We start from the raw sequence: 12,971 nt of genomic DNA, 5'->3' as shown, positions 1-12,971 counted from the left end.
GAGCTTAAGAAATGCTGAATGAGTTCGGCCCTTTTGATTTTCCGACTCTAGCTCCTCGCACATTTCATTATAATATTTTGCTTTGTCATTCCGAGCTGCCTTTTGGAATCTTAGATATCAGTAATTTTTCCACCATAGTCTTCTTGTGTGAAAAACTAGGAAATCCTTCAAAATAATACTTGATGGTCATTATAACCACTGAAATCACCAATATACAATAAAAGATATGACACTAAATAAAACTATAAACAGTAAGGACACTTACAGCCTTCAAAATGAAACAGAAAGAACATCACTTTGTTTATGTTCAGGTGTGAACTTTTGCATGGGCAACTCAACCTCTCTGCATGTCTATAAATGACTAAGAAAAACCACACATTTGATTTTTATGTTACAAAAATATTTTAGAAAGCAGGCATATTTGTAAGCATAGAATCTGTGAATAATGATATTCATATATATTGTAGGCATTTTCTCTATGCAACATTTTAAGAGATTTTTAAACTTACTGAGTCATATAAAAATTATAAAAAACAAAACCAGCTCATTACCGTAAAGTCAGAACTAACTTATAGTTGGTGATTCAAATCCACCAACTATTCCTTGGAAGAAAGATGGGCAATCTCCTACCAAGTGAATTGTTGTTATTATGTGTCATCAAGTTAAGTGTGGCTCATAGTGACCCTATGCATCAGGGCTTTGAAGGCTGCCCTATTCTAAGCCAATCTCATCATCTCTGATACACCTACCCCATTAACCCAGTTATTATGTCAATCCATCATGTCCATGGTTTTCCAGTCTTGTGCTGTCCCTCCACCCTTCCAAGCATGATGTCCTCCTCCAAGGACTGGTTCCTCCTAGTCATGTGCCCAAAGTATATCAGACAGAGCTTAAAAATTCTTGCCTCTGAGGAGCAACTTGGTTTCAATGAACAGACCTTTGTTCTCTTGGCAATCCATGATATGTTCAGTACTCTTCTCCAGCACAGCACCTCAAATGCATCAATTCTCGGTCATCCTTAGTTGTTGTCCAGCTCTCTGATGTATAGCACCTGGATCCAACATGCCTTCGTCTATAGACTGACATTGTGCTCATTGGCACTCTGGTGAGGTCCCTGACAGCTTATTTTCTCAATGCAATTTATCTTTTGATTTCCTGACTGCTGTTAACAAGAGTGTTGATTGTGGAACTGAGAAATTTACTCCCTCTGAAAACCTGCTGGAAGTTCAGCTATGAGTTGGTACTGACTTGACAATGTGTAACAACAAATTACATAGGATGAGATTACCCATCTTTCTCCCAACGGGCAACTGATAGATTTGAACAATCTGCTTTTGAATTAGCAGCACAACTCCTTACCCACTAGGCCACCAGAGTGTCTTCACTTCATAATAGATTATATATCTTTAAATTAAAAATTCAAGCAGTGATAGTGATTAACATTTCTTGAGTGTTCACTATGGTGTTTCCATGGTGTATACATCCGTCAAAACAATCAGAGCCTTGCACTATAAACGAATGCACTTTATTGTTTATAAATCGTATCTTAAAAAGAAACTATCTCAAAAACTTTCAAGGTATTCTGAAGAATCAGATGATCTTTAATCAAGTGTTGTCATGTGCTGTCAAGTCACCTGTGACCCACAGAAACCCAATGTACAGCAGCTCTGAACCGTGTCCTGTCCTGAGCCAGTTTCACTTATTACAACACACCAACTCCCATTGCCCCAGTTACTATATCAATCCACCTCATTGGGGTTTTCCTTTCTTGTGCTGTCCCTCCACCCTTCCAAGCATGATGTCATTCTCCAAGGACCAGTGTCTCCTGACCACGTGCCCAAATTAAGTGAGACAGAGCTTCAAAATCCTAGCCTCCGAGGAGAAAGTTGGTTTCACCCTCTCCAAGACAGATCTATTTGTTTTCTTGGCAGTCCATAGTATGTTCAAGACTCTTGAAGACATCAATTTGAAGGCATCAATTCTTCTGTCACCCTTAGTCATTGTGCAGCTCTTTGATGCATAGCAAGTAATTGTGAAGACCAAGTAGACATTCTAAAAATTATTCCATAGATTTTTGAATGTGCTCCAAGGTGTCAGTATGTTGCTGTTATGTGTCATCGTGTCAAGTATGACTCATTGCAGCACTTTGAACAACAGACTGAACCCTGACCATCCTGTGCCATCTTCATGATCTCTGACACACTTGAGTTACTGCGTTAATTCACCATACATGCAAAAACCAAGTTACACTTTAGTCACTAGATGGCAAAGGAAAAGAATATCTTAAAAATGGAAGGAGACTACTAGAACTCTTAAAGTGAGTAAAAAGTACACACAAGAAAAACAAACCCAAAAAACACCTAATAATTTTAATAAATTCAAAGGTACACATATTTAATTAGAAAACTTAAGCAACAAATATTCTCTTGTTTTATAAACAATTCTATGTGCTTATATATTGCAGTCAAGTTACTGACACAATAAGTGATTGAAATGGAGGCTGTCTGGACAAGATGATATGCTACATTTAAGGCGGGGAGGGGGGAAGAAAAAACAAAATCTGCTGTCACTTAGTGGATTCCAACTAATGGTGAAGTTTTCAAGGCTGAAAATCTTTACAGAAGGACACATCTTTATCTTGCTCCAGGATAGTGGGCTGGTGGATTCAAATTGCTAACCCTTCAGCTAGCAGCCCACCATGTCACACACTATGTGATCTGGGCTCCTAATGATTAACATTGTAAACAATGGGAATTCCAGAACACTTAATTATGCTCATGCAGAACTTATACATACACCAAGAAGCAGTGGTTTGAACAGAACAAAGGATGATGCATGGTTTAAAATAAGGAAAGAGGTACATCAGGCTTATATTATTTCACCAAGGCAATCTGTATGATGAATAAATAATGTAGAAACCAATAATGAAATTCATGTTGAAATTGGACTTCATGAAGAATGCAGCACCAAGATGGGAGGCAAACTCATGACACAGCCTTGATTGATAAAGTGAAGAATACCTGAGGCACTTAACTAATGAAGTTAAAAGTATATATAAAGAGTTTGTGTGGGTTAGGGATTTCTCATGGCTGAGTCTGTGGAATGTTACAGTGTTGACCAAAAGGCTGCGTCACTGGCAGTTTGAGTCCACTAGCTAGCTAATCAGTGGTAAAAGGATGAGGAGTCTCCCCTCATGATTTAAAGTCTCAGAAACCCAATGTTGTTATTATTTGTCATCAAGTCAATTATGACTCATAGCAACCCTATGAACAATGGCTCTAAAACACACATCCCCTCCTGAGCCAACCTCACCATCTCCAACACACCTGACTCCATTACCACAGTCATTGTGTTAATCCATCTTATGCAGTATCTTTCTCTCCTGTGCTGACCTTCTTCCTTGTCAAGCAAGATGTCCTTCTCCAAGGACTGGTCTCTCTTTGCAACATACCCAAAGCGTATGAGATGGAGTTTCAAAATCCTTGCTTTTAAGGAGCAACCTGATCACACCCTCTCCAGGACAGGCTTGTTTGTTCTCTTGGCAGTTTATGACCGGTTCAATAGTCGTCTCTAGCACCACAACTCAAAGACACTGATTCTTCTTCTTTCATCCTTATTCACTGTCTAGCAAGAAACTTAGAAGACCATGGCTTGGATCAGGTGTACCTAATTCTCTAGACTAGCACTATTGATTTTCAGCACTCTGGAGAGGTATCTGATAACAGATTTTCCCAGTGTAACTCATCTTTTGATTTCCTGGCTGCTGGTGCCAAGGTTCTTAACTGTGGATCCCAGTAAGATGAAATCGTTAACCACCTCAATCTTTTCTCCATTTATCCAGGTGCTGTTATTTGGCCTGGTAGTGAGGATCTTTGTTTCCTTGATGTTTGAGATGCAATCCATATTAAAGACTGCAGTCCTTCACCTTCTGCAGCAAACACTTCAAGTTCTCCTCAGTTTCAGCAAGCAAGCTTGTGTCATCTGCATAAAGCAGACTGTTGGATAAGTCTTCCTCAACCCCAATGCTATATTCTTCTTCATAAAATCCAGCCTCCTGAATGATCTGTTAAGCACATAGATTGAAAAGAATACATCCCTGACACACTCCTTTCTGGATTTTGAACCATGCAGTATTCCTTTGTTCTGTTCAGACAAAAGCATCCTGGTCTAGGTTTCTCAGGCGTCAAGTGATCTGGGATTCCCATTCTTCTCAATGTTAGCCACAATGTGTTGTGATCCACACAGTGAAATGCCTTTGCATAGTTGATAAAACACAAATAGATGGCCTTCTGATATTCTCTGCTTTCAGCTGAGATCCATCAGACATTCTAAATGATATCCCGAGTGCCATCGTCTCTTTTAAATCCAGCTTGTATTTATGGCAGGTCTCTATGTTTTTTAATGGCAAGTTTCAATGTTGTTCTAGTTGTTTTTAGATCATCTTCAGCAAAATTTTACATATGTATTGGATCATCTGCTTTGGGAATGGGAATATATATGGATATTTTTCTGGTCAAGTGGCTAGGCAGCTGTCCTCTAGATTTCTTAGCACTACTTGGTGAGCACATCCCAGACAGCATTTGTTTATTGAAATATGTCAGTTGGTATTAAATCAATTCCTGGGGCTTTATTTTTCTGTCAATTCCTTCAGAGAAGCTTGAACTTCCTCCTTATTACTATTAGTTCTTTTTTTTTAAAAAAAAAAAGCACACAAAAACCAACCACTACTTCTTGATAATATACTACTTCTTGAAACAGTTCTGATCAGCCAGTTCTCTTTTATTCACTGAGTATTCCTTCCATGTATTTTTGATGCTTCCTAGACCATTTAATATTTTGCTGAATTATGTATTGCAACTAGAGGCTTGGATTTGTTCTTTAGTTGTTTTAGCTTGAGAAATGTCGAGCAAGTTCTTATCTTTTGATTTTCAGACTCTAGTTCTTTGCATATTTTGTTATAAAACTTTGCTTTGTCGTCACAAGCTGCCCTTTGAAATCTTCTGTATAACTCTTTTATTTCCTGATTCTCTCCCCCACTTTGTTTTGGCTTCTCAGTATTCAAGTATAATTTTCTGAGTCTTTTTTTTCTGGCATCTAACCTGGTCTTTTCTTCCTCTGTCTTTGCAATGACCTTTTGCTTTCTTCATGGATAATATTCTTGATATCATTCCAGAGCTCACCTGGTGTTCATTCATTAGTGTTCAATGCCTCAAACTTGTACCTGCCATGGTTCTTAAATTCAGCTGGGGTAGGCTCAAGGTCATATTTTGGTTCTTGTGGATATTTATTTACTTTTTCTTTCTTTTCTTTTTTTTAATAGGGGAAATTATGAATGTAGTACCCACCACCACAAATAATACAGTTGTATTTCCCACATTCCAGAATGCAATGGATAAGTCTCCCTGTTAGAAAATCACCTTCATGATCATGCAATCTCCCCTGCCAGGTAAGTATTCTTAAACATTTTCTTTAGCTTCCCAATAGAAAGTTGTTATTTGTCAGAATTGACTTCACAGCAGTGAATTTCTATATGCTTCAGAATAGACACATATCAACATAAAGAAAACAAAAGTCTTCACAATTAGAACAAGAAACAGTATTATGAAAAAGACAACAACAAACAAACCCCCAAACAACCCTGTGCTGCAATCCCAAAGGCACATGGTTCACATTCACCAGCTGCTCCACGGCAGAAGGATGGGCCATCTCCTCCTACGTGATTAACTGCCTCTGAAAACTCGCCAGAGGGTCAGCTATGGGTCAATTCTGACTCACCAGTACACAACAACTACATGTTAACAGGAACAACATGAGTATCAGAACCAGGCAAAGTGAAAACTCTTACTGAGAGCTCTAGCAGCACATAATTTAAATCTGCCTGCTGCTCTGAGGGAGAAGGATGGGCAATCTCCTCCCGTGTAATCAACTGCCTCAGAAAACCCACTGGAGGATCAGCTACGGATTGATTCTGACCTGATGGTACACAACAACAAAGTTATCCAGCATTTCATTTTACTTGGATCTGTAATCAATACCTATGGAAGCAGCAATCAGAAATCAAATGGCATGTTGCACTGGACAAATCTGTTGCAAAAACTAACATCTTATGTTGTACTGTGGAGTAAGAACTTACCCACTGTTGTACTGTGGAGTAAGAACCAACTCATAGCTGATTCTTCAACAGGTTTTCAAAGGCAAGTAATTGCATGGGAGGAAATTACCCATCATCCTCACAGGGAGCAGCTGGTAGATTTGAAATGCGCGCCTTTGGGTTGGTGGTCCAGCTCCCCACCACTAAGCTAAAGCAAGCTAAAGTGCTATAGAGCAAGGATGTAACTCTGAGGACTGAGATGTGCCCGACTCAAACTGTGGTATTTTTTTTAATAGCTTCATATTCATGTGAAAGTTGGACACTGAATAGGGAAGACTAAAGAAAACCTGATGCCTGTATACTGTGTTGTAAATAAAGACTACTGAATATATCAGTAGCTGCCATAAGAATAAATAACTTTGTCTTGGAAGTAGTGCCGCTAGGATGCTCCTTAAAAACAAGGGCAATTTTTTCACGTATTGTGGGGATGTTATCAAGAGAGGCCAATCCATGGAGAAAGACATCATGTTTGACACAGGATAAGTAAAAAAGAAGCCCTGCCACAAGATGGACTGGGACAGTGGCTGCAGCAGCGGGCTCAATCATAGCAGCAATTTTAGGGACGGCATAGGATCCAGCAGGATTTCATTCTGTTGTACATGGTGCTGTTATTCAGAGCCAACTCAATGACACCTAACATACGGTGGGGAAAAATTTCATGTCAATGGAAAATACATTAGCTACAGCACATCATTATGGGCTTCACTCCAGCCAAACTGAAAATCTTTGCCATTGAGCTAGCTGTACTATTGTGCTGTTTTGTGCTTTCTTAAAAAATAATAAAATGTACATAAGTGGTAGACATGTTCATGATGTTCATAACATGTTCATGTTATGATCAGTAGAGTTTTGATTAACTTTCCACCCTCCTTGAAGAAAAAAATAGTTCTGCCTTCATTTGTAATCTAATTCTACTAAATTAAAAAAAAAATCTATGCTTTTATATTTTTTCCTTTGAATCAATTTTAACTTATGTGCTCACTTATATCATTATGAGTAAAAGAAAAATCTTTAAAACACAATCATTTTCATAGTTGTTTAAATTACAACTTTTAAAACCAAACTTATTGGAAACAGGTTTCTCTAAATTTGACAGCTGATTAAAGAAAACAAAACAAAACAAAACAAAAACACAACAACCCAAAACTCCAAACCTCTTTCCCTTGAGTGGATGTATAACAATACTGTGGTCAGAGCATTGTCTTACACAGTGGGTTTTCAAGGTTAGCAATCTTTACTGAAACAAAGGGCCTCACCTTTCTCGCTTGGAATAGCTAGTGGGGTTACACCATCAACCTATTTTTTTGGTAGCAGCTAAATGCTTTAGCCACTGCACCTGAGGGCTCCTTTAATAGCTGATAGAATAGGTAATTATATAGCTAGAATACTAAGAGACAGGTTAAATCAGTTAAAAAAAATTCCTATTTTTTAAAAGTTCGTCTAACCAAAGAGTTTATGAGTTGATGAATAAATGTCTCAAGACATTTTGTTTCTGACTACCAAGGTGTGTGGTCGAGTTGATTGTAACTCCTAACTTCTCTGTATGACACCCTTTCAGGGATTGTAATCTTAAAGGGATCATACTGTCAGGCATTTTCTCTCTCCAAGTTGCTGGTAGGTTAGAGTTGCCTATGTTTCGCAGTGGAGTTCTTAACCATTCCATCACCAGGGTCCTGAGTATTTAATCTATCCCTATTTCACAGCCACAGTCAACTGGATTAGGGTTCAACTAAGTGACGCCAAACCAATCAGTACCTTTCTATGTGGTTTCAAGACTGTGAAACAGGTAGTTTCTTCTGGGTGTCTGTCGCAGGAAGAGCTACAAAGGCAGGTTAAGCAAGCATGTGCACAGTTTTTCATGGACTTGCCACATACCATGGCCCTAAGTTCTTCTATAAGACACATCTGAGTTCTAATTAGAGTTCCCTAGATTATTTAATGCAAAGAGTTTTTTAGCCAGGTAAATCTCTGTTCAAAATGAAACATCAAAACTACTAATTTTGTGACCGTAGGTAGGTTAATTAACTTTACTGAAACTCAGTTTATCATTTATTAAAAAGAAAAATGTCTACTCCAGGTAATTGTAATGGCATTTAAGTGAGACAAAATCATAAACAGAAATGCGTAATTCCTTACACCTGTTAAGTACTAAAAAAATAATTCCTTATGAGTGACAAAGAGTCTCTTAGCTACAAACAAGATAATTAACTTTACACTAAAAGAATTAAAGAGATGAACTAAATATGCAATAGTTAATGTTTCACAACAACAAATCAGGTCATATGTATTTTAAACTTGATTGTGAATTTTGTTTCCTCTAGATTGCAACAAGTGCAGGCAAGAGTCACCTTTAGGAACAGAGAGGAGAGGCTTGGTCCTCTATCAGTAGGCAGATCTATGTCTAATGTCAGCAGAAATAACTAGCAAGATCTCACCATCCAACTCCCTGAAGAATCAAGGTTGAATACCTCTCAGAGGGAAGTGTCAAAGGAAACCTAGTCTCTATCTCTCTCACAGGAAAGGACTAAAACCCAAGTTCTCAGAAAAACTAGGATGGGAAGGCAAAAATAGTTGCACCATGGTAACAGTACCTCTGGCAGGAGCCAGAAAGGGGGCACATCAGAAAGAAGCCCCCTTCTCAGGAATGCAGGAGAACAAAATATCAACCTAGGTGGGTCTAGGATATGACTTGTCTCAAGAGCCTGGAAACAAATAAAAGCAGTACTCACCCGAGGGTCACTATTTGTCTGTAGCAAGCCAAAAGGTTTGGCCCCCACCTCTGATTTCCTAAGGGTGTTTCTCCCTCTTTTCTTCCCTTTTATTTTTTAATTCTTTTGCAAAAGCTACATCTATCTCTCATCAGCCATAACTCTGTTGCATTACCTTAATAAAACTTTTCCACCTGTTTTGCTAAGGAAAAAAAAAAATTGGACCATAATTTCTTTACTAAATTACAGATCAAAGGAGAAGGGAAAAATTGGCCCCAATCCTGGTAGCATAGTGTGATACATGTTGGGCTGCCAATTGAAGGTCAGAAATTCAAATCTAGCTGCTTCTTGACAGAAAGCTGAGGAAATCGCCTCCCATTAAGATTTACAAGTTTGGAAATCCCAAAGAAGGTCTTTTGAGTGTTGACTATAAAATAATTGTTGCTTTTGTGCTTCTTCTATATTTAAATTTTAAAAGCTCTTTTTAGGAAGAAAATTTTAAGGTTAAAAATGAAACAGACTCACATTATATATGGGAATGGGAATCTAAATTGCAATTTGAATGATGAAAACTTAGTTTAATTTAAATTAGTTTAAGATTAGTGCGACAAAAGGTGACATTGCTAGGTTGTCAGAATGTGTGGAGTCCCTGGTGGTGTGAATGGCTTGGCTGCTAACTGAAAGGTTAGAGGCCTATCCAGAGGTGCCTAAGAAAGGTCTAACAAGCCACTTCCGAAAAAGAAAAAAAAATCTGCCACTGAAAACTCTATGGTTCTTCTACATGTGGTATCAGAACTGAATCCAGGTCAAGTGGAAAAGGAAAAAGAATTGGTGTTCCATGAGACCATGCTGGTTGCTTCACTAACAATGACTCCTTTCTTTCTAGAATAACTTGTTTATTAAACTTTTTTTTAGGTTAAGACACTATTCTTTATTAAATATACACATAGTAATATAATAGTAAGGATATAGTATTTGCAGTACAATTTCAAATAGTTCAAAGAGGAAGAATATCAAGATAGAAAATGGTAACGTATATAGAGGAAAATGTTAAAAAAAATGTTAGGGACAGAACAGTGTTTTCTTGTTTCAAAAGAACAGTATTTCTTCTTGTTCCCTGCTCCCCTCACTCCCACTTCAACGTCCTGCATACAAAGGAACTAGGAACTAAGAGTTAATAGGTGGTTGACACTGCTGAAAAAGCTAACATCTCCCTCTTCTCCATCTCCAACCTACTCTACAAAAATGAACAATATTCATCGTGTCTGTATGTTTTATGTATAAATCTCAGTACAAACAAAATGAGTTTTAGGAAAAAAGTATACAGAATTTATAAGTATGATGTTTAATAGCCATTCATAGGGTCGCTATGAGTCGTCTATGACTCGACGGCATTAAATAACAATAACAATGATGACGACCAAGAGAGAGCTATGTTGGCCTAATGGAAGGAAGCTGTGCTACCAAGCCGAAGGTGGATGATTTTCATCTGCGGCCCTCGGCCAGGTTCAAATTGTCTTCCTGTCAAACATTCTTCTAGGTGGTATAGTACTGGTCTGTGCATTGCTGTACAAAGGTAACTCGTGGTTGCTGTGATGGTGAAGCCTGTGACAGTGATATGCCAATCGTGGTAATGGGCACCCATGGTGGACAGTGTTGGCTGGAGCTTCCCTACTAAATCAAGCCTGGAAAAGCAGGAGCGGCATCCACTTCCAAAATGGCTTGTCTCCGGAAACTGTGTACGAACAGTGCTCAGGCTGTTCGTTCATAGGGTCGCTATGAGTCGTCTACGACTCGACGGCATTAAACAACAAAACAACATGTTTAATAGATTCTTAAAGGTTTATCACTTTTGCATTGATTTTACTTATAAAAGCTACATTTTGTGTTAATTCTCTTAATTTTGACTTGTTTTTATGTCTTTTAAGAAAATAATTTTATGTTCATGTTTTTTTTGTGGATTACTCATCTAATTCTATTCCGTTTATGAGTTTATTATTATAATAGTGCAATTTTGGCAGTATGCTGCTTTGCAGTGTTACCATTCTGGTCTGAGGTGTAATAGTAACAGAAATCTTTGTAGGAGAGGTGAGGTCCTTAGACCCATATGCAGAAGCAGGCTCCTCCAGGTAGAAATATGAAATGTGAGTTAGGAAGTGCAGATCCCACTGATACCTAAAAAAATTATTTTTCCCCAAACTGAAAGGTCCATTTTATAATGGATTTGGAACATCCTCTGACTAGGCCTCCTGTGTTAATGTTTTAAAGCACAATTCCAAATTTACATGCATGGGAAGAAGATTCTTCAGGCACTCAGCATGATTTTAATGGACTGTATTTTTTTTTGCATTGTCCTTGTTTTCTTTGTAGACATGAATGAATAGCAAAATATTCTAGAATAAACCAAAATTTATTTTAAAAGCATCGTGATTAAGTAAAAGGTAAAACGTTACTTGTTGTAATAATTTTCAAAAATTAACATTTACCATGTATATTCTCACATTTCCTGCTGCATCAATTTTAAAGGGAGCTCGGGTGGTGAAGTACTTAGGGAATTGCTTTGCTAACCCAAAAGCTGCACCTCGCTAGTATTTTGAATCCACCGGGGAGGAAATGGGCCATCTTCTCTCATGTGATTGACAGCCTCTGAAAACCCGCTATTGAGTTGGTTCTGACTAGAGTAGATTTAAAAAGTTAGATGAATGAAATCCATGCAAATTCACTTTTATTACATTTTATCACTGACAAATACTTTTCTTCTGGCCTTCACAGCTGCTGATTTCAAGGTCATCTGAGTCTATGTGGTTTTCTGTAATCCAGCGTAGGAGTTTGGACATATTGGGTGTCCCATGTTCTTTTATGAAAAGAAGGGCATTCTGACTACAAAAGCAATTTTAAAAAAAATAATACAATTCTCACCTGTCTTTGATGTGAATCTAGGCATATTACATAAGATACATTCAATGACATTTTCAGATATTTAAAAACCTGTGAAAGTGCAGTTAAGGGATGGCTGAGTCTTAGGCCCTATGCAACCATTAAGGGGATGCGCCATGCAACAAAAAGAAGGGAAGGATTACAAGCCAAGATGCTAGGTTCCAAGAGAAGTAGCCATAACCCTCTTCTCATCCTTGCAGTATCAATAAACAAAGCAGGAAAAGAGTAGGAGAGTTCCGTGGGTAAAGTGAAATAAAAAGTGCACACAAAACTGGGAATTTTTTTTCATTAATTTGCCACTTATTCCAGTTCCATAAAATGCTTGTAAAGAAAAGAACAACTTAAGACAGAAGCCTAGTTACATTTTTGCCATTCCTTTCTTGAGAGCAAAAGAATCAATACCAATCCATTTCCCTGATTTAAGCCTAATTATTTGTCTTAATACAAGAAACTTGAACATCAATGTCATGTCCTTGAAATTTCAAAACAAATGAAATATAATCCAGAAACTTCGTCAGTATGTCTAGACTGACGTTTGCTTGTAGTTTTTGGTGTCCAAAACCTTTTTTCCACACATTGCACAGATGCCCTTTTTGTAGGCGCAGCCCTGACAGTAATGGGAACCAGGCTGGTGCACAGAACTTTTGCAGATTCTACAAGTGGAGAACTTCTTCTTTCCGTATGGATCAAATCTTGCTATTTTTGAAGTCAGAGCTTTGTTTTCATTCAGCCTTCTTCCACCACTTTCTGTAGTGTTCCTTGCACCATCTTTCCATGTATCTGGAGTGATAACAGTTCCAAGTTTCTTCTCACATTTTTCGCACACCATCCTTCAGAGGACGAAGGTTCCGTTAAAAGCAGTCCCCGCAGCACCAACCCCAAAACATCAACACTACCTGTTTATTAAACTTTTAAGCAACCAGTATTTAGTTGCCTCACTTTACAGTTATTTGTGCCTAATATAACATAGCTATTTCTTACTTTCATGATATTTCATGGGAGGTTGGGTCTGCATGCTGGCCTGGAGCCTCCACTCTAGGAGTTAGCTTCTAGCATCTTGATGGCAGTCATGTAAGGGAAGTTTTTGGGTCATGTTTGATGTGTGTTACTGTTTCCACCCCTCCACCCCCCAAAATGAGTGTCTTTTGAACTTTCTTTTTGTTCTTTTATTATTA

General features: G+C 38.1%; 1 protein-coding gene and 1 pseudogene across 1 annotated transcript in view; both read right to left on the bottom strand.

Moving 5' to 3' along the window:
- CCBL2 (cysteine conjugate-beta lyase 2) overlaps positions 1 to 12,971 on the bottom strand; it is a 98,510-nt gene that overhangs the window by 79,776 nt on the left and 5,763 nt on the right. The window lies entirely within an intron of this gene.
- On the bottom strand, positions 12,320 to 12,625 carry LOC102874390 (annotated as a pseudogene).

This window comes from Elephantulus edwardii, unplaced genomic scaffold (assembly GCF_000299155.1).
Source record: "Elephantulus edwardii isolate Elephantulus edwardi_28Jun2011 unplaced genomic scaffold, EleEdw1.0 scaffold00224, whole genome shotgun sequence".
Classification (NCBI taxonomy): Eukaryota; Metazoa; Chordata; class Mammalia; order Macroscelidea; family Macroscelididae; genus Elephantulus; species Elephantulus edwardii.
The sequence above is the reverse complement of the archived record's forward strand: the minus strand, read 5'-3'. Positions and strand labels throughout refer to the sequence as shown.